The sequence below is a fragment of the Scyliorhinus torazame genome, chromosome 10 (assembly GCF_047496885.1).
Source record: "Scyliorhinus torazame isolate Kashiwa2021f chromosome 10, sScyTor2.1, whole genome shotgun sequence".
In the NCBI taxonomy this organism is placed as follows: Eukaryota; Metazoa; Chordata; class Chondrichthyes; order Carcharhiniformes; family Scyliorhinidae; genus Scyliorhinus; species Scyliorhinus torazame.
In genome coordinates this window covers 249,899,255-249,927,182 of record NC_092716.1, presented here as the reverse complement: position 1 = coordinate 249,927,182, position 27,928 = coordinate 249,899,255, and the positions used below count along the sequence as shown (strand labels likewise).

The window sequence follows — 27,928 nt, the reverse complement described above, 5'->3', positions numbered from 1 at the left end:
GAAATTCAGGGCTCAAGTGAAATTGACAGACTGTGCCTGGGGACGGAGGTCTGTGTACGATTGTTCTGCCCAGACACCTGTAATTTTCTGATGATATTTATTACTTACAGGGCAGCAGCTCCCTCCAACAGCTGCACTGCGGCGGCCCCCTGGAGGGAGCTTATTGGAAGCACCCTCCCTCCTCACAGCTCCCGCCCTCCACGTTCGCACTCAGTCAATAACTGAGCATGTTCCATGCTCGGTGGCCATTAATATCGCGTCAACAGTGCAGTCTCGGAGAGGAGCGGGTTTCACATCCGCTCCCGCCCCAGGCTGACTTTGGCTCTCCCCAAATATGAAATTCAGAGCATGCTGCGTTACAACACTGAGGATCTGGGTTCGACCCCGGCCCCGGGTCACCCTTGGTGTGGAGCTTGCACATTCTCCCCGTGTCTGCGTGGATCTCACCCCCCACAACCCACAGATGTGCAGGATAGGTGGAGTGGCCCTTTAATTGGAAAAAAAATAATTGGGCACCCTAAATTTATTTTTTTTAAAACCCTAATTTGCATTCATTTCAATCTCATTAACGAGATTGAAGTCAAATGCAGTGGCCTCCTGGGAACTGTTCGACTCCCCAGCTCACATAGGATGTCAAATAGGCGGCATTTAGTATTCCTTTTTAAAACGTGAAGTGAGCGCAATGGTTTCTGATGGGAACTGAAGAGCTGAGTAGCCATTTCCATATTCCGGCACGCAGCTCAAGGGCACCAGAGCTACTGCCCCACTGCTCGGGGTGGGATGGGGGTGAGAGGGGGGGGTGGGGGGGGTGCCTTCAGGGGGTTGGACTTGGTCGGGTAGCTGGAGAATTCCAGGTCAGCGGTCGCCCCTAGGCCGGGGGTGGTTGAGGGACTTTGCGCCTGTGAAGCCTTCAAGCCATCTTTGAATACTGTGAAGACCCATAACTGGAGCAACCACAGTTGCAGCCTGTCTGTACTGCCGAACTCTTCCAGGACACAGCCCTGCTGCGGCTTCACCCCTGAAAAGCAATTTCACTCCCTTTGACTGAGAGCAGCCTCTAGCTTCACAGCTGAGGGCTATTTCAAGTGAGGAATTAGCCTTGTTAGTTGTGAAGCACTTCACGCTCCTGAACACTCAAGTGCCTCCTCGCACGCACTGGTGCCGTGTCTCAGAGGATGATTAGCGTACTGCATATCCAGCAAACATTGATGCCTGACCAGTGTGCCTGTACTCGAGGAGCGTCAGCACCATTGAGGCAGCTGCCAACAATGAAACATGGAAGAGCAGGGCTTCCCCACTGAGGATCCTCTCGCGGCCAAAGGGTATGTTTGTGGATGAGCGGAGGGCAGCTGAGAACATGCTCCCTATTGGCAGAAATCTGGGGTGTAGGCTCACCTGATGAGGCTGGGGGTGAGTGTGCAGAGCCAGCTTTGCCAGCACAGCCGGGTCGCTGGATGGCACTCTGAGAGAAGGCAGGACAGTCACGGTAAGGGTGGGGAGGCTTGGGGGATTTGAGGGTTCCAGGATGGAAGCCCCAATTGATTGTCAGTCTGTTTCCTTCTCCAATTCCTTCCAGATATATCAATGTTTGCTGGTGTTGATCCTGCTGCCCTCACAGTGCTTGTGGCAACTGAGGCGTAAAAGGCAGCAACGCCAATTCATGCTGGAGGCGGCACCCCAAGTGCAGGGGACTGCCGCCCACCCTGGAGACCCAGCCGCCCAGCAGGCTGAGAAGGGACCCAGAAGGAGAGGCCAGTGATGGCCCAATGTTACAGGCGACGTTGGTCATTCCGTGAACTGACAGGCAGCATGTGCCGCAGAACACTCCATCTCAGCAGAGAGACAGTGCGGCACCTATGCCAGATCCTCGCGGACATGGCACCCTGCAGAGGAGGAGGGAAACTGCTCCCAGTGGCCGTGAAGATCACCGCAGCCTTACACATTTATGCCACCATGTCACTCCAGGGCTCGAGCGGGGACCTGTGGGGCATATCGTATTCATCCGTCCACAGGTGCATCCGGGAGGTGACGGATGCTTTGTATGCCCAGGCATCAGACTATACCACCTTCGAGCCAGGCCCACCAAGATGCCGGCGCTGCAGGGTTTGCTGCCATCACTGGGACGCCCCAGGTCCAGAGGGCAATCAATGGTATGCATGTCACCCTTTGAGCACCGGGGCATCAAGGAGTGCCCTATATTAACAGGAAGGGGTTCCACTCCTTGAATGTTCAGATCATGTGTGACCACCACCGCAGAATCACGTACATGTGTACCCACTACCCTGGCGGGATGCATGACAGCTACATCCTGGGGCAGTCGGAAATCCCGGTGTCTTTGAGGACCACCCCAGGTTGACGGGTTGGCTGGCGTGGGGCAAGGCCTACCCGCTGAGGTCATTGCCAGTGCGGAGGCCTGAGACCGAAGCAGAAACCCGATACAATGAGGCCCACGCTGCCACCCGTGCTGTCGTTGAGCAGGGCAGCGGGCTGCTGAAAATGTGGCTCCAATGCCTTGACCGCTCTGGCGGTGACTTGCAGAACACCCCCCAGAGGGTCTCCCGCCTTGTGGTGGTCTGCTGTGCCCTGCACAATCTGGCACAGCAGAAGGGTGACATGCCGGAGCAGGAGGAGGCGTAGGGACATGTGGCTCCATCACAGTTGGAGGATGATGAGGCGGTTCAGGAGGGGCTGGAGGACAAGCCTGAGGAGGAGCTGGAGGATGGAGGACCGGCAGCGGCAAGGGCCTGACATGCCAGGAGGACCAGGGAGGCCCTCATCATCTCCAGATTCTCCTAGGACGAGGCTGTGCCATCAGCCCAACCCCCACACCCCAATTACCCTCCCCCACCCCCCATTTCCCTTCCTCACCCCCCCCCAATTTAACCCACCATTTCCTTCCCACTTCCCTCCCTCGCCGCACCCCATTCCCCTCCCTCAACCCCTCCCCATTCCCTTTATCTCACCCTCCGATCACAACGCCCACTCCCCGACCACCCTGTCAGGCCAAAGAATGGAGTGAGGGCAAATTGAATTGGAGTCTGTGATCTGAAAGTGAACACAGCACATTTGTAAATGAATGTCCGTGTGTTTTTCAGCTAGCTGCTTGACATATCTGTCAGCTGGTTTAATTTTCTTGGCAAAGAATTGAACGCTGAAGGATTTAACTTGTCAGTGTGGGGAATTAATAACACAACTTTCTGGGGAAAAAAAAATATTTCCGGAGGGAACTTTGTGACTGTTTGAAACAACAATTTGGGTTGCAGACTGGAAGTTTAGAAGGTGCAGGCTCGAGGGACCCAATGGCCTCCGCCTGCTCCTATTTTCTATGTTCGTACTTTTATTTTAAATAATCAACAAAATAACAACTTACATTTGGGTGGCACAGTGGTTAGCTTCACAGCTCCAGGGTCCCAGGTTCGATTCCCGCTTGGGTCACTGTCTGTGCGGAGTCTGCACGTTCTCCCCGTGTCTGCGTGGGTTTCCTCCGGGTGCTCCGGTTTCCTCCCGCAGTCCAAAGATGTGCAGGTTAGGTGGATTGGCCACGCTAAATTGCCCTTAGTGTCCAAAAAGATTGGGTGGGCGTTACAGGGTTGCGGGGATATGGTGGAGATGTGGGCTTAGGGTGCAGACTCGATGGGCCGAATGGCCTCCTGCACTGTAAATTCTATGATTTGTGGCGAAGATAAATATTGCAGGCACTGCAAATGTGAAATAAGGACTGGTAGATGCTCGTAATGCTCAATATTTAAGGCAGCGTCTGTGGAGAGAGAAACAGAGCCAACATTCTGTTATCATTTTGTTAACTCTGTCTCTCTCCGCAGACGCGACCTGCTGCCAATATTATCTGTTTTTACTTAAATTGACACAGAAAAACGTCTGAAAATGCAGAGTTGTAATTTTCATAAAGTGAACACCAAGTTAGAGAGGAGGGAATAAGAGAGTGAGCTGACTTTGGTCGAAGCAATGGGTTTTAGGGGGTATTTTAAAGGGGTTTGGGAGGGAATTCCAGAGAGCGAGGGCCAGAACAGCGATCAGGGACAAGGCAAATGGGCAGGAGGGTCTACAAAAAAGCTCGTCCAAAAAAATGGAGAGTTCAGGGAACAAAGATTGGGGGAAGTAATGAATGGGAGAGGTCTCACGGGATTTTAAAACGGTAATGAGAATTTTAAATGTGACGTTTTGGGGCACTGGGATGGACAAGGTCAAAAAGGATAGGGGTGCAACATAGGGGGTGAGCTGAATTTAACAAGATGTGGAGAACGTGAGGCTTCCCAGGAAGGCGTTGGAAGACATCAGCTCGCTAAAGCACCATTAGGAGGAGGGATGATCGTAGGCAACGTAATGGAAGTGGAGCTAACAGTCTGTGCGATGCTGTTGGAAATTTAGCTTGAGGGTCTAACAGGATGCCGTGATCGGGAACAGTCTGCAGCACTCGAGAGAAGGGCTACGGAGAGAAATGTAATTGGCAGCAGTTCCACAGATCTTGAATCACGGAATCACACAAGGAGATGTTAGAGCAGGTGAACAAAGAGGTAAGTTTTAAGGATGACCTCAAAGGAGGAAAAAGAGCCAAAGCGGTTCAGGAAGGGAATTTCAGAGCTTAGGGCTACAGCAGCTGAAGGCACGCCTGGCAAAGGTGGAGCATTAAATATGACGTGTTGGGGCACTGGGAGGCACGAGGTCAAAAAGGGCAGGGTAGTGAGCATCTCGCTGCAGGACAGGAAGTGGGCTGAAGAGTGAGCTCAACAGAATGCGAAGAACGTGAAGCTTCCCAGGAAGGCATTGAACTGCTTCAGTTCGCAAGGTTGTATAGGGGGTTGTAGAGGTCACACCTGGAGGATTGTGTGCAGTTTCGGCATCCTTATCTGAGGAAGGATGTTCTTGTTGTGGAGGGAGTACAGCAAAGGTTTACCCGGTTGATTCCTGGGATAGCGGGACTGTCACATGAGGAGAGATTAAGTTGGTTAGGATTATATTCATTGGGATTTAGAAGAGTGAGAGGGGATCTCAGAGACATTTACAAAATCCGACCAGGGTTAGACAGGGTAGATTCAGAAAGAATGTTCCCGATGATGGGAGAGTCCAGAACTAGGGGTGATAGTTTGAGGATAAGGGGTAAACCTTTTAGGACTGAGGTGAGGAGAAATTGCTTCACCTGGAGATTGGTGAATCTGTAGAATCCGCTACCACAGAAAGTAGTTGAGGCCAAAACGTTGTGTGATTTCAAGAAAGAAATAGATATAGCTCTTGGGGCTAAAGGAATCAAGGGATATGGGGGGGAGTCAGAATCAGAGTATTGAACTTGATGATCAGCCATAATCATAATGAATGGAGGAGAAGGCTTGAAGGGCTGAATGACCTCCTCCTGCTTCTATTTTCTATGTATGTTCCTATGTAAAAGCACCATTAGCAATTCCCCTAAAATTGGGCACGCTCGAGAGGCCAGAATTAGAGGAGTGCAGATTTCCTGAAGTGATGTGGAGCTGGAGGAAATTGCAGAGATTGGGTGAGCTAAAGGCCATGGAGGAATTTGAAGGATGACCATTTTAAGATTGAGACATTACCGGGAGGTTGGCGAGCATAAGGGGACATTGGATGAACCGGACATGGGGTGAGATTCTCCGTTATCGGCGCGATGTCCGCCGACCAGCGCCAAAAACGGCACAAATCAGTCCGGCATCGCGCCACCCCAAAGGTGTGGAATCCTCCGCATTTTGGGGGGCCGAGCCCTAACCTTAAGGGGCTAGGCCCGCGCCGGACTGATTTCCGCCCCGCCAGCTGGCGGGAAAGGCCTTTGGTGCCCCGCCAGCTGGTGCGGAAATGACACTGCCGGGCGGCGCATGCGCGGGAGCGTTAGCGGACACTCACGGCATCCCCGCGCATGCGCAGTGGAGGGGGTCTCTACCGCCTCCACCATGGTGGAGATCATGGCGAAGGCGGAAGGAAAAGAGTGCCCCCACGGCACAGGCCCGCCCGCGGATCGGTGGGCCCCGATCGCGGGCCAGGCCACCGTGGGGGCACCCCCCGGGGCCAGATCGCCCCGCCCCGCGCCCCCACCCAGGACCCCGGAACCCGCCCGCGCCGCCTTGTCCCGCCGGTAAGACAGGTGGTTTAATCCACGCCGGCGGGACAGGCATTCCCGCAGCGGGACTTCGGCCCATCCGGGCCGGAGAAACGCTGGGGGGGGGGGCCTGCCAACCGGCGCGGCGCGATTCCCGCCCCCGCCGAATCTCCGGTGCAGGAGAATTCGGCAACCGGCGGGGGCGGGATTCACGCCAGCCCCCGGCGATTCTCCAACCCGGCGGGGGGTCGGAGAATCTCGCCCATGGAGTGAGTTAGGGTACTGGCAACAGAGTTTTGGATGACCTCAAGTTTGTGAAGGGTCGGGCATAGGAGCCTGGCCAGGAATGCATTGAAGTAGTCAAGCCTAGAGGTAACAAAGGTATGGAGGAGGGTTTCAGCTTAGCGTGCAATATAGCTTTAATATGAAGATATAGCGAGTAACTAACTGCAGCCGAACAAATGAATGCAAAGATGTGACTAGGTGACCTCTCCTGACCCTGCATTCAGCCTCACAAGTCTTATTGGTGCCACCCCATACTTGATGAGGTGAATGAAACTTTTACAAACTTCAGATCTATGATAGAATCAGCTTGAGTGCAGAGGTATTGGTTACTTCCAGAAGAAGTCTGAACATCTTACTTTTATACCTGCCTCTATATAGCACCTTTGATATCCTGAGGGCACCGCAGAATCTTTTACAACCAATCTGGTACTTTCAAAGTGAAATCACTTTTCTCATGAAGGAAACATCTCTTGCTTCTGTAGCCCTTCTGTCTCTCCAGAACTGAACTGAACAAAACTCTGGCAAACTTTGATATAAATTATGAAATAGAGAGTGAACATACAGAATGGCAATTGATTCAATTAGTACGACTAGACTTCAGGTAGTGATGCAGAAATAATGAATATACAATGCCTTCTGGTTGGTTGTTTTGCTTGACTTCTAATGCTGGTCTTAATGCATTTCAACCTTCTTGCAACCTTTTGTTTTTTGACTACCTGTGCAACATTGTGGTTTAAAACCTGACTTCCTCCCTCTGCTTTCTTTATGTTCTATCCCTCGCTATTCACAGCCAGAAAGAGAAGCCCAGCCAGACCTCCTACCATGTGCCTGGGGCCAGTGATTCCCAACTCAGTGAGTGTGGCATGTTTATCAATTTCTTAGACAAGCTCATGTCTTGAATTTTGCCATAGCGTTTATGCAACCAATGTCAAAGTCCGCGAATCATTCACATGACCAAACTGCTACACACCAACCCCAAAGATCAAAAGCACCATTCCTTTTGGTTTCTGCGTATTGTGCAGGTTTAGGAAATCACTGGTGACATATCCAGTCTAAGTCAGTTTTCTGTAATAACTTCAATGTTTTTGCAACTGACCAGCATCACATTAACCAAAGCTGCACAGTTTTGTCCACATCTTGCCACTTGGACCCCTGATGAAGTGACCTACATGAACCAGAGGGATGTATTCCAACAGCTGGTACAGAATGCCTACAGTGCAGAAGAAGGCCATTCGGCCCATCGAGTCTGCACAGACCCTCTGAAAGACCACCCGTCCTAGGCCGCTCCCTTACCCCATCCCCGTAATCTCACCTAACCGTTCGGCACTAAGGGGCAATTTTAGCATGGTCAATCCACCTAACCTACACATCTTTGGACTGTAGGGGAAAACCCGAGCACCTGGCGGAAACCCACGCAGACACGGGGAGAACATGCAAACTCCACACGGACAGCCACCCGAGGTCGGAACTGAACCCGGGTCTCTGGCGCTATGAGGCAGCAGTGCTAACCACAGTGCCACCCCGCATCAAACATCAATGAAGAATACTGCTGGTGAAAGTCTGCTTCCCAGCAAGCCTCATGTATGTTTCATTTCAAAGCAAACATTTGTGCCCCTCTTAAGGTGGAACGAGTGTGAGTGGAGAGAAAGTTTACCCTTTCCAGCTAAGCCACGTGACAATAAAATTGGAATCTTAAATTAGTGCTTCAATTGTCAATTCCGTTTTTACAATTGAATCCCGCCCCGCACCCCACCGGTCGGCCTTACGAGTAACCATCGGCCTTTCATGATTTAATTTCTAATTATTATGAGACGGCGGTTTGGTGAAAGTGGAATGAAAATGAGAAATTAGCCATCAAACTATCATTGCAGCAAGTGGCAAGGCTGCATTGGGCAGAAACGGCTTTGCATCATCCCAAGATGCCTCCCGATAAGTGTTGGAGCTGTGTCATTTGCTGAACCTGCAATGCATATCTGACAGGTGACCGTTTTCAAAATTACCTCCTCCCACATTTCACTCAGCAACTTAAATGACTGTTCCCACATTTTTTTCCTGTTCTACTTGAGCCAACCTAATGATGCATAAGTGCTCATCATTATGTCCAAATGACGTTTTGCGCCCATTGTGTGTGAATGGGGGCAGTGGCATTCGTCAAGCTGTTCATCCTTTCTGCATGCACGTTGTTTGCCTATTTGACACCCGGCCCAGTGATTCTTGGTGCCTGGACATTGGAAAAAGTAACTGTGCTGACTGCCTGCACGGTCATGATGCCAACGGGAAGCCCTGGTTAGCCAGGACGCGAACTCCCCAAACTTATTATCACTCCTGAACCCCAGGAGTTCTAAGGCAAATTATATCAGCCTTACCAAAGGGACCAGTTAACTCAACACAGAATGGGAATTGAATCTGGGATGTTTTTGTCTGTCGAGCTCCGTCACTTACTGGGTAAATTCTTTGGGATAATTTTCCAACTTCAAGATTCTGACAAGCGACCAAACATCATAATCTTTAATTATAGTTTCCAGCCAGCCCAGTATAAGTAAGGTATTATATGGGGCTTGATGTTCCAAAAAAATGATAAATTGGAAAGTCCTGTCTACGTAATCCCCTCTCCTTTTTGACTTGTGGATTATGTGAACGGCTGTTGTTCTTATTCCTTGTTCAATGAATAATCAAGTCCTGATATGCGTTGAAATTACTGATGCCAGTGGAAAATATTATGGGCTAGTGCTATTTGATCCATGTCAGTAATCATTGTTGTACCTTGTTGTTAATAGCAGTTATTTTGAAAGGTGTTGTCTGTTCAGTTCAGTCCAAAACGTCACGCTATTTAGAACATGCAGTCCACCACATGTATAATACTCATCATTGACCAAATTATGATTTTGGCATGTTCCAAAACCAGAGTCCATGGTATCCTTAGTTATCTATGAAAAACCAGACTGAAGTTAGGTGTCAGTCCACTTTCCTCAGGCTTATAAAGGAGAAACGAACTGTCCTGCAAATATGTTAATAAGAAATGTAATGAGGTGAAGTCCCTGAGAGGAGAGAATGGTGAGGAGAGTAAACATAGAAATTGCCAGGATACAAATGTCCACAGAAGGGATGGATATTGGGAAGGTGGTAAACCCTAAGTTGGTAAGAAGTTCAATGAGAAATATTATAATCCTATAAGGGCCCTTCCTGCTGATTCCCTTAGTTATTTTTAATATATTGTCTTTATCATTTTTGGCCTATCCATCATTAATGGCGACATACCTTTAAGTCGAGCAGAGGAAGTAAAGAACTCAAGAGTGTACTGTGTTATAAAATTTTGGATTTTGGGCAGAACTCAGACTTTATGACAGTCAAGAGATTGGAGGGGTTAGTTTAGATTGATTGGCTAGTGGCTAATGAATTGGTCAGGGACAGTATTCTACCTGGCAAATGACAGCGACCGTTTCCTGTCAGGTGTGATTTTTCAGAGAATTCAAGCGAAACCACTGGAGCCTAATGGTGGAAGCAACTCTCTGGGATGGATTCTCCATTATTGGGACTATGTCCCCACGCCGGCATCAAATCGGTAGAGTTTCACGTCAGAAACACTGGCATCAAAGAAACATGCGTTCCTAGCCCTGCAGGGGGCTAGCAGGGCCCCGGAGTAGCTCTCGCAGCTTTTGCTGCAGATACGGGCCCCCGCACTTCCGGGTCGGAGACCGCGCATGCGCACGGCCGCGGCCTCCAGCCGTGCTCCATGGCGGACCCGGACCCACAGAGCTGGACCCAAAAACAAACCCCCCCAATCAGCCGCGCACCCGACCCTTAAAGCCCGCACAAGCATTTACAGGCCGCCTATAAGGCACCGCCCTCCGATTGGCCCGCCCCCGACCAGGGTGGCCGCGGACTGAGTACCTGAGTATCCCGACCAGCTGGAGCACATTAGTTCCACGCTGTTGGGACTTCGGTTGATCGGGGGCAGAGCGGGCCTCTGGCAATGGCCCTGGGTAGGTTGCAGGGGGGGATATGCCGCTTTCCGGGGTTTGCAGAATCGGGGAACTGACGCCGGTCCTGATTCCTTGCGGGGAAAATGGATTCTCCGCTCCTGCGCCGGCCACGATTTTGGCGTAGGGATGTGGAGAATCCAGCCCTCTCTCTCTGCTCTGCTGCCTAATGCATGAAGGCAGAAGCCCGCTCTCTCACTCTCACTCTCTTGAATGCTGGCTGCCTGCTATTTGCGTGAATGAAAGGAAAGGTAACGTCCATCTGAAAGTTTGACTGGAGAAGAAACTAACTGGAAGTTGCCCATCTGAAACAAAGACTCTTAACCTTTTACTTTCATCATTATTTTACACTCCTCTTTCCCCTCTGTGTTTGTCTGTGTGTGTAGAGGGTGGGGTGAGTTAAAATGGTTTGAGATTGGCTGGTAGTAGTTAACCAGTTGTATTTGTTACCTATTTAATTATAGTTAATTATTGTCAACGATAAAAAAAGTTAATTGTGTTTAAATTTGCAAATGTGCTGGTGACTGTAGTTATTGACTAGCCGAAGACCTCGGATATTCTAAAATAAAAGTTAATTAGAACCGAATTGCGACTCCGGGTCAAGTGCAATTGGCACTGACCCAGGATGTCATAACAATCCATATAAGGGAAGTATGAGAGAGGTTAATGCAGCTAATGGGGAATCCAGTGCCAAGATCTAACAGGTTATATTCAAGCATCGTAGGAAAGTCAAGGAAGAACTGGCTGAGGACTGAGAAATTATTGGGTAGATTTCTATTTTCACCCTCTGAGTGATCGATAAACTGGCTGTTTCGATTCCACAACCTTTACAGAGTTTGCCTAATTTTCATCAGCTTAACAGCAAACCACACCATGAATTTTGATTCTATAACAATGATATTTGTAAGTCTAAGGAAAGACTTCATCCGCATCTGAGGCTTGCTGTGGACTTGCCGCATTATGAGCTTTGAGTTTCTGCCCACAGCCGCCACACCTGTGATAAAACTGGAAGACTCACTGCTATTCACTCTCCTTTCAATGCTGTGCAGTAACAGGGAGCAAAGGGGGCATTGTTTGGAGAGGGGACGAGGTTTATTTTCAGTTTTCACTGCATAACTGATATGACCGCCTGGCAACTCTACATGTTGGAACTCACCGTGTGACCTGGACGTAAATCCATATCCCATTCCTCCATAATGTACTGGAGCATTGTAGAGTTTGGCTCTCAAGCCTGACTCTGTGGCTTCAGACAAATAATTAATGTGTGATACTTTTTAGTAACATTGGTTTTACAAGGCCACGAAGGAGTCCACACAGAGTAGTTCAAAGAAGCTTTAGTTTATTACAATAATCTTTATTGTCACAAGTATGCTTACATTAACACTGCAATGAAGTCACTGTGAAAAGTCCCTCGTCGCCACATTCTGCCTGTTCGGGTACACAGAGGGAGAATTCAGAATGTCCAAATTGCCATCTTGTGGGAGAAAACCGGAGCACCTGGAGGAAACCAACGCAGACACAAGGAGAACGTGCAAAATCCACACTGACACCCAAGCCGGGAATCGAACCTAGGACCCTGGAGCTGTGAAGCAACAGTGCTACCCACTGTGCTACATTTACAGTAACAATTATGTACATCACACGGTAGATCACAACTGGGTCTGCCTTTATATATATATATATGTCAGACTTTATATACCATCCAACTGCACATTGTTTAGAGGTTCCTCACCCCCACAACAGGGGAGCTCATATTCTGCAAAATTCATGGGGAAGTTAATTGCTCAAACCCCGTAAGACACTTGTGGGTTATAACAATTGGGCATCGCCAGCACGTTACTGGCACAAAATAATGAGTTGAGCTAATTAGTAATTAATCTGAATGCTCAGCGCTTTGTCTTACACCCTTTTAAAAATAAAACGTTGTACACCCTGCGTCAGGATGACTTTAGAATTGGATTGCACCAATCCTGTTTTTGCTCTCTATTGTAATTTAAACATAACCAGTCCTGAGTGAATGCAGTTTATTTATAAATTTGGTTTTTTTTTTAACCGTCAGAAAGATTAATTTCCCCAGGCAGGGACAACTGATTCTGTCAAGAGAAAACTAACCCGATTCATCCGGGAAGGAGAATGACTTTAGAGAATAAACCATTCCCGAGACTCTCCCACCGACAAGAGGCTTTCCATTTTAACTTTTTGACAGCTGGGAGATGGGTTTCGCGCGCAACGACCCATAGTGACTGCACTGATGTGCTGACTCAAAGGTGTTAGCCGGGTTTCAAAGTACACAATCCTTTGCTCTAAGAATTAACAGGAAAGAATGTTCAACAAAAGACAGCTCTTGACTGTTTCCAAAGCGTTCGACCAGAAGTTACATTCAATTGGGCCATTCGGTCACTGCCTTCTCGTGCTACGTATGCGGCTTCGTAATGTGCACCTGAAGTGCCGTAAACTGCAGGGTTATTTTTCACAATGTTTCTGCTATCACAGACTCAATGGGGCAAGTGGCCGCTTGCAGTGCTGTAAGCTTTCTGTGATTCTCTGATTCCGTGACTAATGTTAGATCTGGTCCCTAATGTGCAGTGCAATTACAATGTTATTTTTAGCCGGTGTGCCAAGTTGTGACTTCACATTTTAAAAACTGAGGTCCCACTTTTATCAGATGCTACTTGTTCAATGCAACTTCAATTAGTTCTGAATTCTGTTTATGTACGTTAACAGCTGGATTCCCTTCATGGTACGTACACAGTGAGATCAAATGAAAACTGTTTTAACCCTAAGACGTGGGAGCAGAAATAGGCCATTCAGCCCATCGAATCTGCTCCGTCCGCCGTACAAGATCGTTGACCGTGAGCAGATGCGATAATCCTTAACTCCACTTTCCCATCTTCTCATAGCACTTAATTCCCTTGCTGATTAAAAAACTGTCTATCTCAGCCTTGAACATACTTAAGGGCCCAGCCTCTGCATCTCTCTGTGGTAAGGAATTCCATGGATTCACTACCCTCTGAGAGAATAAATTCCTCCTCATCACTATCTTAAATGGGTGACCCCTTACTCTAAGAGTATGCCCTCTTGCCCTAGACTCTCCCACAAGGTGAGACATCCTCTCATTCTTCTTAACTCCGATGAGTACAGTCCCAACCTACTCAGCCTCTCCTCATAAGAAAATCCCTCCATATCCGGGATCAACCGAGTCAATCTTCTCTGGACTGCCTCCAATGCCAGTCTATCTTTCCTTAGATAAAGGGAACAAATCTGTTCACAGTTTCCCAAGTGTGGTCTAACTAGTGCCTGGTATAGCTTCAGCAGGATTTCCCTATTTTTATGCTCCATTCCCTTTGAAATAAAGGCCACCATTCCATTTGCCTTCCCAATTACTTGCTGAACTTGCGTGCTGCCTTTTTGTGTCTGTCCAATTTTTACCCACTCACCCAACCTGTTTATATCCCTCTGTAGACTCTGTATCATCCCCATCACTTGCCTTAACACCTATTTTTGTGTCACCTGCAAACTTAGCAATAGTACATTCACTTCCCTCATCCAAGTGAAATATGTACTGTTAATAATTGTGGTCCCAGCACTGATCCCTGTGGCGCTCCATTATTCAGGTTGCCATCCTGAAAATGTGCCTCTTATTCCAACTCTCTGGGCATGATCATATGGCCACGCTGTCCCGGAAAAACATCTCGCTGCGGTGCAGCGTGGCCGGTGAAAGCCAGGAGACCACGCTCCCGGGATCCACCCGGCTCGCAATGCCTCGCAAGATACAATGCAATATCGCGTGACGTTGCAAGATGAATCCACGGGGTCACCTTTTGGCAAATCTGCATATTCGAGCGAGGCAGTAAGCCTCACTCTAAAGTGCAGATTCCCGAGGTACCTGAGGCTTTGGGATTCAATCCCCTTGGGCGAGTGCCATTTGGTGTTGGTCTTGACAAATATATCTTGACAAATATATGAATAGGATGGGAATAGAAGGATACGGACCCAGGAAGTGTAGAAGATTGTAGTTTAGTCGGGCAGTATGGTCGGCACGGGCTTGGAGGGCCGAAGGGCCTGTTCCTGTGCTGTACATTTCTTTGTTCTTTGTTCTTTGTTCTTTGTCCCCACAAACGGGGAGCAGGTGGAATGCCACTCAACGGGGTCTCCAGGGGATCGAAGACCTCCAGCTGCGTGCCCTTTGGACAGGATCGTGCCCTGGCACTGCTGGTGCCACCTGGTCACCCTCGCACTGCAAGCCTGACACCCTGCCAGTGTCACCTGGGTGCCATCCTGGCACTGTCTTGGTGGGGCACTGCCAAGCTGGCTCTGCCAGGGTGCCAAGCTGGCATTTTATGCATGTGCGCAATTGGGCCAGGGTTGTGTCCATTGGGGGTGGGGGTGGGGGTGCCGGGGACCCTTCCGACTGGGGGGGAGGTCTGGGATTTTCTTTTGTGGGCCTTGGAGATCGGGACACCATTTAAAAATGGCGTCCCGATCTCTTGCTGCAATGGGGAGCTCAGGTGAGCACAGCTCTCCCATTGTAAAAAAACAGGGCTATGTGCGTGCGGCCTTGGCCGTGCGTTCCCCATTTAGGCCCCTTGTTCAATGCGAGTAGCGTTGAATAGCCGTGCGTTTCTCAGTACTGCGAGTGTCAGGAAACATGCGGCTAAACCAGCTCGCTGGGGGACTTTATTCCCATTTGGGAAGATCACGCCCTCTGACTTCTGTTAATCAGCCAATCCTCTATCCATGCTAATGTACTACACCCAACATCATCGGCTCTCATTAAGTAGCTTTTTGTGCGGTACCTTATCGAACGCTTTTTGGAAAACCAAGTAGATTATATTTACTGGTTCTCCTGCATCTATCCTGTTCATTGCCACCTCAAAGATTTTTAATAAATTTGTCAGGTATGATTTCCCCTTCATGAAGCCATGCTGACTCTGTTTGATTGTATTATGCATTTCTAAATGCTCTGCTATCACAACCTTTATAATGGACACTAACATTTTGCTAATGACAGATTTTAAGCTCACTAACCTATAGTTACCTCGTTTTTGTCTCCCTCTCTTTTTGAATAAGGGTGTTACATTGGCAGCTTTCTAATCCTCTGGGACTTTTTCAGAATTTAAGGATTCTTGGAAGATTACTACCAGTGCTTCCACTATCTCTTAGCTACTTCCTTTAATATCTCAGGATACAACCCACCAGGTCCAGGGGACTTGTTGGCCTTTTGCCCCATGAGTTTCCCTAGGACTTTTTCTCTCGTGAAAGTTATTGTATTTATTTCCTCCACTCCTTTTTGTTCCTTGAATATTTAGTATTTTTGGTGTTATTAGTGTCTTCTACCGTGAACACTGACACAAAGTATTTTTTTAACTCTCTGCCATTTCCTGGCTTCCCATTATGATATTCCCAGTCTCACTCTAAGGGGCCTATGTTCACTTTGGCCTCTCTCTTCCTTTTTATATATTTCAATAAACTCTTACTGTCCATTTTTATATTACTTGCGAGGAGTTTGTCTTCTCCCTCATGATTATTTTTTGGTCATCCTTTGTTAGTTTTTAAAACTTTCCATTCCTCTGGCTTACCACTAATCTTTGGCACGTTGTATGTTTACTCTTTCAGTTTAATACTATTTTTAAAAAAAATTTAGAGTACCCAATTCATTTTTTCCAATTAAGGGGCAATTTAGCGTGACCAATCCACCTACCCTGCACATCTTTTGGGTTGTGGGGACGAAACCCACGCAAACACGGGGAAAATGTGCAAACTCCACATGGACAGTAACCCAGAGCTAGGATCGAACTTGGGACCTCGGCGCCGTGAGGCAGCAGGGCTGCCCAGTTTAATAATATTTTAACTTCCTTCTTAGAATCCTTCTTCTTCACTTGGAATACTTGCTACTTACACTGCACTTGGAATATTGCGCACAGTTCTGGTCGCCACACTATTAGAAGGATGTGGAGGCTTTGGAGATGGTGCAGAGGAGATTTACTAGGATGTTGCCTGGCCTGGAGCGTGTTAGCTATGCGGAGAGGCTGAATAGACTCTGACTGTTTTCATTAGAACAACAGAGGTTAAGGGATGACCTGATAGAGGTCTATAAGTTTAGGAGGGACATGGATAGAATGGATGGGCAGGCATTCTTTCCTAGGATGGAGAGGTCAGTCACCAGGGGGCTTATGTTTAAGGTCCATGGGCAAAGTTTAGAGGAGATGTGCGAGGCAGGTCTTTTACACAGAGGGTAGTGAGTACCTGGAACGCGTTGCCAAGGAAGATTGTGGAAGCAGATACATTAACGGCATTCAAAAGGCATCATGACAAATACATGGATAGGATGGGTATAGAGGGATACGGCACAAGGAACTGCTGAGGGTTTTGGCCAAGGGTGGTATCATGACCAGTACAGGCTAAATTTTACCATGTTTTGGTCACTGTTTACTCTGAGATTGTTTATTAAACATGCCTCATTATACATTACCGGATCTAAAGTAGCCTGATCCCTGGTTGGATCCACAATAATAATAATAATCTTTATTGTCACAAGTAGGCTTACATTAACACTGCAATGAAGTTACTGTGAAAAGCCCCTAGTCGCCACATTCCGGCACCTGTTCGGGTACACCGAGGGAGAACTCAGAGGAAACCCACGCAGATATGGGGAGAACGTGCAAACTCTCCGCAGACAGTGACCCAAGCCGGGAATCGAACCAGGGTCCCTGGGGCTGTGAAGCAACAGTACTAACCACTGTGCTACCGTGCTGCCCGAGAACAACATATTGTTCTAGGAAACTGTCCCAAATACACTATGAATTCTCCCTATTGGCTACCTTTGCCAATTTGATTTTCCCAATCCACATGAAGAGTAAAGTCCTCCATGGTTAATGTACTTTTTTACATGCCCTCATTATCTCCTTATTTATGCTCCGTCCTACAATATAGCTAGTGTTAGGGGTCCTATAGACTACACCCACAGTGTTTTCTTCCCCTTGTTATTTCTTATTTCCACCCATAGATATTCCACGTCATCACCCAAGATCATTTCTTTCTATCATACTTATTCCATGTCGTACTAACAAAGCTACCCACCACCCTTTCCTTCCTGCCTGTCTGTACAAAGGTTCACATACCCCTGAATATTTAGTTCCCAGTTTTGATCTCCTTGTAACCACGTCTCTGCAATGGCTATAAGATAAACCCCATTAACCTCAATTTGTGCCGTTAATGCATTTATCTTTTGCTGAATACTACGTGCATTTAAGTAAAGACCAATTCATTTTACATTTTTTTTACCATTCCCCCGACCCTGTTTCCTGTGTTTTTTTACTGTTTGTACACTCTGTCCCTTGCTGTCGCACTCTGGGTATCGTCACCTAAATAGCTGCCTTGCAGTGCTCCTGTATCCTTTGTAAGCCGACGTATCCCCTCTCCAGAACCATCCCCCCCCCCCCCCCCCCCCCCCCGCTATTTAGTTTAAAGCCCGCTCTACATCCTAGTCATGTAGTTTGTAAGAGCACCGGTCCCAGCACAGTTCAGATGTGGGTCGTCCCAGCGGCACTGCCCCCACTTTCCCCAGCACTGATGCAGGTGGCCCATGAACTGAAAGCCGCCTCTCCCACACCAGTCTTTGAGCCATGTATTCATCTCTATAATTTTATGTGCCCTATGCCAATTTACACACAGTTCAGGCACTAATCCAGAGATTATAACCTTGGATGTTCTGTTTAAATTAGTACCTAGCTCCTCAAACTCGCCATGCAGAACCTCTTTCCATGTTCTACCTATGTCATTATTACCTACGTGGACCATGACAACGGGATCCTCCCCCTCCCACTGCAAATTCCTCTTCAGCTCGGAGCAGATGTGCCGAATCCTGGCACCAGGCAGGCAACGCAGCCATCTGGACTCTGGCTCTTTGATGCAGAAAACAGTGGCACAGTGGTTAGCATTGTTGCTTCATCGCGCCAGGGACCCAGTTCGATTCTGACCTCGGGTGATGTCTGTATGGAGTGTGTACATTCTCCCCGTGTCTGCGCGGGTTTCCTCCGGGTGCTCCGGTTTCCTCCCACAATCCAAAGATGTGCAGGTTAGGTGCCATGATAAATTGCCCCTTAGTGTCTAGGGATGTGCAGGTTAGGTGCAGTTATGGGGATAAGGTGGCGGAGTGGGCCTAGATAGGATGCTCTTTCAGAGGGTTAGTGCAGATTTGATGGGCTGAATGGCCTCATTCTATACTGGAGAGGGTCTAATCATCCTTACTATACTGTTCCCTACTACCACTGCCATCCTTATGTGCTTCCCCCAACTCGAATGGTTTCCAGTACCACAGTGCCATAGCTAGTCAACTCATTCATCCCGTAGCCTCCCCCCCCACTCTCATCCAAATAAGCTGAGGGAACCTCAAACCTGTTCAACAATTCCAATGGCGGACACACGCCGAGAATCCAGACCATATTTTTTATTTTATTCTGATCAACGAATTGTCGTGTCTGTAACTTTTGTTTTGAAAGAACACTTCAGTTGAAATTCAAAAACAGTTTTAAAATCTTGTATTTCTGTACTGCAGACAAGTTTATGAAGGCCAAGCCCACCTACTCAAATGAAGTTTGTTCCAAAGAATCTGAATTGACAATCACGTTCATTTACGACGTCCGAGGTTTGCGCCGGGTACCAAACCGACTGCAATGCTCCAACTGCCCCGCTTGCAACAGGATTGGGGTTCTTGCCGGACGCCAGTGGGAGGATGCATCCACTTGGTGGGCCGGCCGCCAGATTCTCTGGGCTCGCGTGATTTTCCGGTCCTCTGGGACGGGAATCAGATGGGCGTGGATTGCAACAGATATAGACAAACGTGGCCCTGACGTGGTGGAGCGCGACGTGGGCCAAGGGGGTAACCCCTTAAGAGGGTTGGCCCCAAAGTCCACCGAGGACCACCCTCCCCTGCAACAATGCCAGATATGCTTACCCCCACCCACCCCCCAGACACCACCTACCTAAAGGGAACCCGCCCCACAGGGACTCCCTGACTAAAGGAACCCCCCCCCCCCCCAGAGACCCCTAACTAAAGGAACCCCCACCCCCCAGAGACCCCTAACTATAGGGACAGTGATCTCCTAATTAAAGGAACCTCCTAACTAAAGGGACGGGGTTCTCCTAATTAAAGCAACTCCCACACGGACCCCTAACTAAAGGGACCCACCCTCAGAGCCGCCCTAACTAAAGGCCCCCAGATAACCCCTCCCTCAAAAAAGAGACTTCTGTCTCGAAGCTACAGGGCAGTCCAGACAGTGCAGTGAAGAAAATTACAGTTGTAACACTCATGTGGTAGCGCCAAGTGTCCATTCCTGGAAAGAGAAAAACTGTGACCTGTGTTTAAACCCCTCAGATCCATTAGCTTCAAACCATTCATTCATTTCTGGTACTGGGCTGTGATTGACTGCTTCCACAAAACAGCTGTGAGCCTTGATTCATTCATCTGATTCACTCTAAGTGCTGTAACCATAATGTTTGCAAACATCAACCACATCAAAGAGAGTTAAGTGCTGTCAATTTCCAGCTCTGCATTTCAAAATCACTCAAGCGTGAAGGGGTGCAATTGAAATGCACTTAACTCTCTTTGATGTGGTTGATGATGACTGAAACACAGCAGGAGACCAATGGCAGAAAGATCAGAGTAGACGCAAGGTGGAGAATTAAAATGAAAAGCAATTGGACGATCAGGGTTATATTTGCAAACTGGATGGAGCAAGGCGGACACTTAGAACATAGAACCTACAGTGCAGAAGGAGGCCATTCGGCCCATTGAGTCTGCACCGACCCATTTAAGCCCTCATTCCACCCTATCCCCGGAATCCAATAACCCCTCCTATCCTTTTTTGGTCACTAAGGGCAATTTATCATGGCCAATCCACCTAACCTGCACGTCTTTGGACAATGGGAGGAAACGCGAGCACCCGGATGAAACCCACGCAGACACGGGGAGAACGTGCAAACTCCGCACAGACAGTGACCCAGCAGGGAATCAAACCTGGGACCCTGGCACTGTGAAGCCACAGTGCTAGCCAGTTGTGCTACATAGAACATAGAACATTACAGCGCAGTACAGGCCCTTCGGCCCTCGATGTTGCGCCGAACTGTGAAACCACTTTAAAGCCCATCTACACTATTCCCTTATCGCCCATATGTCTATCCAATGACCATTTGAATGCCCTTAGTGTTGGCGAGTCCACTACTGTTGCAGGCAGGGCATTCCACTCCCTTACTACTCTCTGAGTAAAGAAACGACCTCTGACATCTGTCTTGTATCTATCTCCCCTTAATTTAAAGCTATGTCCCCTCGTGCTAGACATCACCATCCGAGGAAAAAGGCTCTCACTGTCCACCCTATCCAATCCTCTGATCATCTTGTATGCCTCAATTATGTCACCTCTTAACCTTCTTCTCTCTAACGAAAACAGCCTCAAGTCCCTCAGCCTTTCCTCATAAGATCTTCTCTCCATACCAGGCAACATTCTGGTAAATCTCCTCGGCACTCTTTCCAATGCTTCCACATCCTTCCTATAATGCGGCGACCAGAATTGCACGCAATACTCCAAATGCAGCCGCACCAGAGTTTTGTACAGCTGCAACATGACCTCATGGCTCCGAAACTCAATCCCTCTACAAATAAAAACTAACACACACTACGCCTTCTTAACAACCCTCTCAACCGGGGTGGCAACTTTCAGGGATCTATGTACATGGACACCGAGATCTCTCTGCTCATCCACACTGCCAAGAATCTTACCATTAGCCCAGTACTCTGTCTTCCTGTTATTCCTTCCAAAATGAATCACCTCACACTTTTCTGCATTAAACTCCATTTGCCACCACTCAGCCCAGCGCTGCAGTTTATTGATGTCCCTCTGTAACTTGTAACATCCTTCCGCACTGTCCACAACTCCACCAAATTTAGTGTCATCTGCAAATTTACTCACCCATCCTTCTACGCCCTCTTCCAGGTCATTTATAAAAATGACAAACAGCAGTGGCCCCAAAACAAATCCTTGCGGTACACCACTAGTAACTGGACTCCAGTCTGAACATTTCCCATCAACCACCACCCTTTGTCTTCTTCCAGCTAGCCAATTTCTGATCCAAACTGCTAAATCACCCTGAATCCCATGCCTCCGTATTTTCTGTAGTAGCCTACCGTGGGGAACCTTATCAAACACTTTACTGAAATCCATATACACCACATCAACTGCTTTACCCTCATCCACGTGTTTGGTCACCTTCTCAAAGAACTCAATAAGGTTTGTGAGGAAAAGGTCACCTGTTTGGTCACCTTCTCAAAGAACTCAATAAGGTTTGTGAGGCACGACCTACCCTTCACAAAACCGTGTTGACTATCTCTAATCAAATTATTCCTTTCCAGATGATTATACATCCTATCTCTTAGAAACCTTTCCAATATTTTGCCCACAACAGAAGTAAGGCTCACTGGTCTATAGTTACTGGGGTTGTCTCTACTCCCCTTCATGAACAAGGGGACAACATTTGCTATCCTCCAGTCTTCTGGCACTATTCCTGTAGACAAAGATGACTTAAAGATCAAAGCCAAAGGCTCAGCAATCTCCTCCCTAGCTTCCCAGAGAATCTGAGGATAAATCCCATCCGGCCCAGGGGACTTATCTATTTTCACACTTTCCAGAATTGCTAACACCTCCTCCTTATGAACCTCAAGCCCTTCTAGTCTAGTAGCCTGAATCTCAGTATTTTCCTCGACAACATTGTCTTTTTCCTGTGTGAATACTAACAAAAAATATTCATTTAGCATCTCTCCTATCTCCTCGGACTCCAAGCACAACTTCCCACTACTGTCCTTGACTGGCCCTACTCTTACCCTAGTCATTCGTTTATTCCTGACATATCTATAGAAAGTTTTAGGGTTATCCTTGATCCTACCTGCCAAAGACTTCTCATGTCTCCTCCTGGCTCTTCTTAGCTCTCTCTTTAGGTCCTTGCTAGCTAACTTGTAACTCTCGAGCGCCCTAACTGAACCTTCATGTCTCATCTTTCCTAAGCCTCCTTTCTCTTGACAAGTGTTTCGACTGCTTTAGTAAACCACGGTTCCCTTGCTCGACCACTTCCTCCCTGCCTGACAGGTACATACTTATCAAGAACACGCAGTAGCTGTTCCTTGAACAAGCTCCACATTTCCATTGTGCCCATCCCCTGCAGTTTTCCTCTCCATCCGATGCATCCTAAGTCTTGCCTCATCGCATCATAATTGCCTTTCCCCCAGATATAACTCTTGCCCTGCGGTATATACCTATCCCTTTCCATCACTAAAGTAAACTTAATCGAATTGTGGTCACTATCACCAAAGTGCTCACCTACCTCCAAATCTAACACCTGTCCTGGTTCATTACCCAGTACCAAATCCAATATGGCCTCGCCTCCCGTTGGTCTATCTAGATACTGTGTCAGGAAACCCTCCTGCACACATTGGACAAAAACAGACCCATCTAAAGTACTCGAACTATAGCGTTTCCAGTCAATATTTGGAAAGTTAAAGTCCCCCATAACAACTACCCTGTTGCTTTCGCTCCTATCCAGAATCATCTTTGCAATCCTTTCTTCTACATCTCTGGAACTTTTCGGAGGCCTATATAAAACCCCTAACAGGGTGACCTCTCCTTTCCTGTTTCTACCCTCAGCCCATACATCAGTAGACGAGTCCTCATCAAACGACCTTTCTGCCACCGTAATACTGTCCTTGACTAACAATGCCGCCCCTCCCCCTCTTTTACCACCTTCCCTGAGCTTACTGAAATATCTAAACCCCGGCACCTGCAACAACCATTCCTGTCCCTGTTCTACCCACGTCTCCGAAATGGCCACAACATCGAAGTCCGAGGCACCAACCCATGCCGCAAGTTCACCCACCTTATTCCGGATGCTCCTGGCATTGAAGTAGACACACTTTAAACCACCTTCCTGCCTGCCGGTACACTCCTGCAACTTTGAAACCTTACTCATGACCTCACTACTCTCAACCTCCTGTATACTGGAGCTACAATTCAGGTTCCCAAGCCTCTGCTGAACTAGTTTAAACCCTCCCGAAGAGCATTAGCAAATTTTCCCCCAGGATATTGGTACCCCTCTGGTCCAGGTGTAGACCATCACGTTTGTAGAGGTCCCACCGACCCCAGAATGAGCCCCAATTATCCAGAAATCTGAAACCCTCCCTCCTGCACCATCCCTGTAGCCACGTGTTCAACTCCTCTCTCTCCCTATTCCTCGTCTCGCTATCACGTGGCACAGGTAACAACCCAGAGATAATAACTCTGTTTGTCCTAGATCTAAGTTTCCATCCTAGCTCCCTGAATTCCTGCCTTACATCCCTATCCTTTTTCCTACCTATGTCGTTGGTACCTATGTGGACCACGATTTGGAGCTGCTCCCCCTGTCCCTTAAGGATCCCGAAAACACGATCTGAGACATCATGCACCCTGGCACCTGGGAGGCAACACACCAACCGTGTTGCCGTGCTGCCCTTAATCCGCGTTTGGTGTGACATGTGCAGAGCAGTGTTCTGCAGCGGCGCAGGGTGGCTCGGCAGTGGCCGGTGGCAGGATCTTCTGGTCCCGCCATCATCAACGGGGTTTCTGGTTGAACCCACCCATCGCCACCGCAAAACCCACGGCAGGGGTACGCGGTCGGTGAGCCCATAAGGTCCCACCGACGTGAACAGCCAGAAAATCCCGCCCAATATAACAGATTGAAAGAAATCCACCCGGGGTCTTGAACAGTGAGGAGGGAGGGGGTTATTTATTTCCAGGTTGGGTCCTGGAACAATATACGAACACAGTGCAACTTAGAAATAATTAAAAAACTGCAAAAAATGATAAGCTTGTTAATATTGCTAAAGAGCACAGGTTGTGTACAGTATCTTCCAAGTGTTTCTTCATTACTTCACCCGTTGAAGCCAAAGGTGCTAATTATTATTTACTGACAGGTGGCCCAGATGCACAGTTGTCCTGCCTCTGTTACAATGTCTTGCTGTTTGAACTTGCCTGTGAAACCTGAAAGAATTTGCCGCTTCACTGTTCTGTCGAATTACTTCTATCTGAGACTGATAGTGTATTATAAATGGAACTAAATGAATGTGAACAAGAGTTATTAGCAAATTCATATTACATTAAGATACCATCGAAGTGTTGCATATTGGCCCAAGGTTACTGGTGTGTAGTTATTTCAATTCCTGTCATGGTACATCACGAGGATTATGTTTACGTCTCACTCTCAGACCCTTTGAGATTTAAGGAAAATAACCCGACCATGAAACGTGAAATTGGAAGTTTATTCCAGATACGTAGCTGATAATCATATAATCAGACTCTGGATTGGAATATAGTGATTGACGATCACTTGGATATGATAACGCATGGATGTGAAAGCAGAGGTCTTACCCAGCCCACCAAACATTCAGCTGGCAGTAGGCCAAATTAACATTGCCAATTTGGAGGGGAAATCCTTCCGCAGCTGTGGCCAGACAGACAATGAGGGCCCCATAGCCTGCCTGGATGCTGGATCCCAGCACACCCCCAAACTCTCACCTTTGGTGCCTGTCTACTCCCGATGGTTGGAGGATCCAGTATCATCCACCTCAGACCCCAATTATGGTCACCTCAGTGTGGTAAACCACTGTAGTATACAATATGTGTATTGTGGTAAACGGCTACTGTATTGCATGTAATGTGGTAAACCACTGCCCAATGGCTCCGCCTCCCCTCGGGCCTGGTATAAAGGTGGCCGGTCTCCGCCTCTGACCCAGTTCGGGATCAGAGGCCAGGAGGCTTTCTGTTTAGTTTATTAAAGCCTCAGTTACGTTCACTACTCGTCTTGTGTTCACTGATGGCACATCAATTTAATAAACTAAACAGAAAGCCTCCTGGCCTCTGATCCCGAAGCCTCCATGCCTCTGAAATTCGACACTCCTCCGTCGAAAAGGAAGCCCAAGCCATTGTAGAAGCTGTGCGACATTGGAGGCATTACTTGGCCGGCAGGCGATTCACTCTCCTTACTGACCAACGGTCGGTTGCCTTCATGTTTAACAATACACAGCGGGGCAAGATCAAGAATGACAAGATTCTGAGGTGGAGGATCGAGCTCTCCACCTACAGCTACGATATCTTGTATCGACCTGGGAAGCTCAATGAGCCCCCAGATGCCCTATCCTGCACAAGTAGACCGACTTCGGGCCCTCCACAATGACCTCTGTCACCCGGGGGTCACCAGTTTTTTTTCACTTTATCAAGGCTCGCAACCTGCCTTACTCCATCGAGGAGGTCAGGACCGTGACCAGGGACTGCCAGGCCTGCGCGGAGTGCAAACCGCACTTCTATCGGCCAGACAGGGTGCACCTGGTAAAGGCCTCCTGCCCCTTTGAGCGCCTCAGCCTCGACTTCAAAGGGCCCCTCCCCTCCACTGACCGTAACGTGTACTTCCTCAATATTGTTGATGAATACCCACGATTCCCCTTTGCCATCCCATGCCTTGATATGACCGCTGCCACCGTCATCAAGGCCCTGCACAGTCTTTTCACCTTGTTCGGGTTCCCCACCTACATCCATAGCGATGGGGATTCCTCCTTCATCAGCGACGAGTTGCATCAGTTCCTGCTTAGCAAGGGCATCGCCTCCAGCAGGACGACCAGCTAAAACCCCCGTGGCAACGGACAGGTGGAGGGGGAGAACGCGACGGTCTGGAAGGCCGTCCTCCTGGCTCTACAGTCTAGAAGTCTCCCAGTCTCCCGCTGGCAGGAGGTCGTCTCCGATGCGCTCCACTCCATCCGGTCGCTCCTGGGCACTGCCACCAATGAGACCCCTCACAAACGTATGCTTGCCTTCCCCAGGAAGTCCTCCTCCAGAAGCATGCGAGGAGTCATAAATCAGATCCCCTCGTCGAGAAGGTCCTACTCCTCCATGCCAATCCACAATATGCCTACGTGGCACATCATGACGGGCGACAGGACACAGTCTCCCTCCGGGATTTGGCATCTGCAGGTTCCCCAGCGACCACCCCCGACCCTACACCATTTCCCTCCACCACTACCTAGCTACTTCATGAACTGTCACCCGCAGGCCCACCGGCGACCATCACCACCACCCCCGCCCATACACCGCCCCCCCCCCCCCCTCCACCGACTCAACTACTGGGTGAAGAAGAGGACAACACGCTCTCGGACGCGCAGGCCTTGACACTGGTGCCCACACCACAGCCGGGACTGAGGCGATCACGGCGGAAGATCAAGGCCCCCGACAGACTTGATCTTTAAGTCCACTTCACTCCCGCTGGACTCTTTTTTTTTAACAGGGGGTGAATGTGGTAAACCACTGTAGTATATAATATGTGTATTGTGGTAAACGACTACGGTATTGCATGTAATGTGGTAAACCACTGCCCGATGGCTCCGCCTCCCCTCGGGCTCGGTATAAAAGTGGCTGGTCTCCGCCTCTAACCCAGTTCGTGATCAGAGGCCAGGAGACTTGCTGTTTAGTTTATTAAAGCCTCAGTTATGTTCACTACTTGTTTTGTGTTCATTGATGGCACATCACTCAGTCCCCTTTGTAAGTTTCAATTCCCTTCCCGCATCTCATGGTGCACTCAGGCTGACCTTTGTCTGTTTCCATGGCTAGTTTTTGCAAGAAGCAGTGGTTAAAGCAGAAAGGAATGCAATTGTTTTTTTTGGATGTTCAAGCCTATCAACTAACCTGACATACCAGCTTTCAGCTAAGGGCTGAATCCCACTTGAGCCAGGCTGACAAGGCGTCCAGAGTACGAGACCCATCCTGGGTCTGGTTCCCTAATAAAGATAAAGTCGCCATAGTCCCAGATGACCATAGGCTGTTTTGCCCTTTGAGGGGGAGAGCTGACTAGTGGTGATTTAAACTGAGGATCTCAGGCGAGTGGCAGGTTGACAAGGTGGGGCATTTATGAATACAATTGCTAATCCCGAATACAATTGTTCTGTAAGGGGAAATGGAGTGTCTTCTCCTTATATAGAATCATAGAAGTTACAGTGCAGAAGGAGGCCATTCGGCCCATCGAGTCTGCACTGGCTCTTGGAAAGAGCACCCTACCGAAGCCCACACCTCCACCCTATGCCCATAACCCAGTAACCCCACCCAACACTAAGGGCAATTTAGCATGGCCAATCCACCTAACCTGCACATCTTTGGACTGTGGGAAGAAACTGGAGGAAACCCACGCACACACGGGGAGGATGTGCAGACTCTGCACAGACAGTGACTCAAGCTGGGAATCACACCTGGGACCCTGGAGCTGTGAAGCAATTGTGCTAACCACTATGCTACCGTGCTGCCCAATATAGTACGTCTAGTACTAGTCTAGTTATATAGTACGTCAGAAACCCCAGAAATGGCGGAGACTGAATTTCTGTCACGTTTCAGCCTCCCAGTGGAGTTAACAAGTAGACTGGTAAACCCTGAGTATTTCCTGTCGACATTGAAAACTCAAAAGAATGAGGGGAGAAATTAAAATTTTTATATTTAGAGGGAGCTAGTATGCAAAATGCCATTCTAAAAGCAATGGTGGAAGGGTC

General features: G+C 48.5%; 1 long non-coding RNA gene across 2 annotated transcripts in view; it reads left to right on the top strand.

Moving 5' to 3' along the window:
• The window catches only part of LOC140384710 (uncharacterized), a 123,518-nt gene that overhangs the window by 86,265 nt on the left and 9,325 nt on the right, over positions 1 to 27,928 (top strand). For both annotated transcript variants that reach the window (XR_011933129.1, XR_011933128.1), the window contains exon 3: positions 7,137 to 7,198. This is a non-coding gene — a long non-coding RNA (uncharacterized lncRNA). The remainder of the gene's footprint in view (positions 1 to 7,136; positions 7,199 to 27,928) is intronic.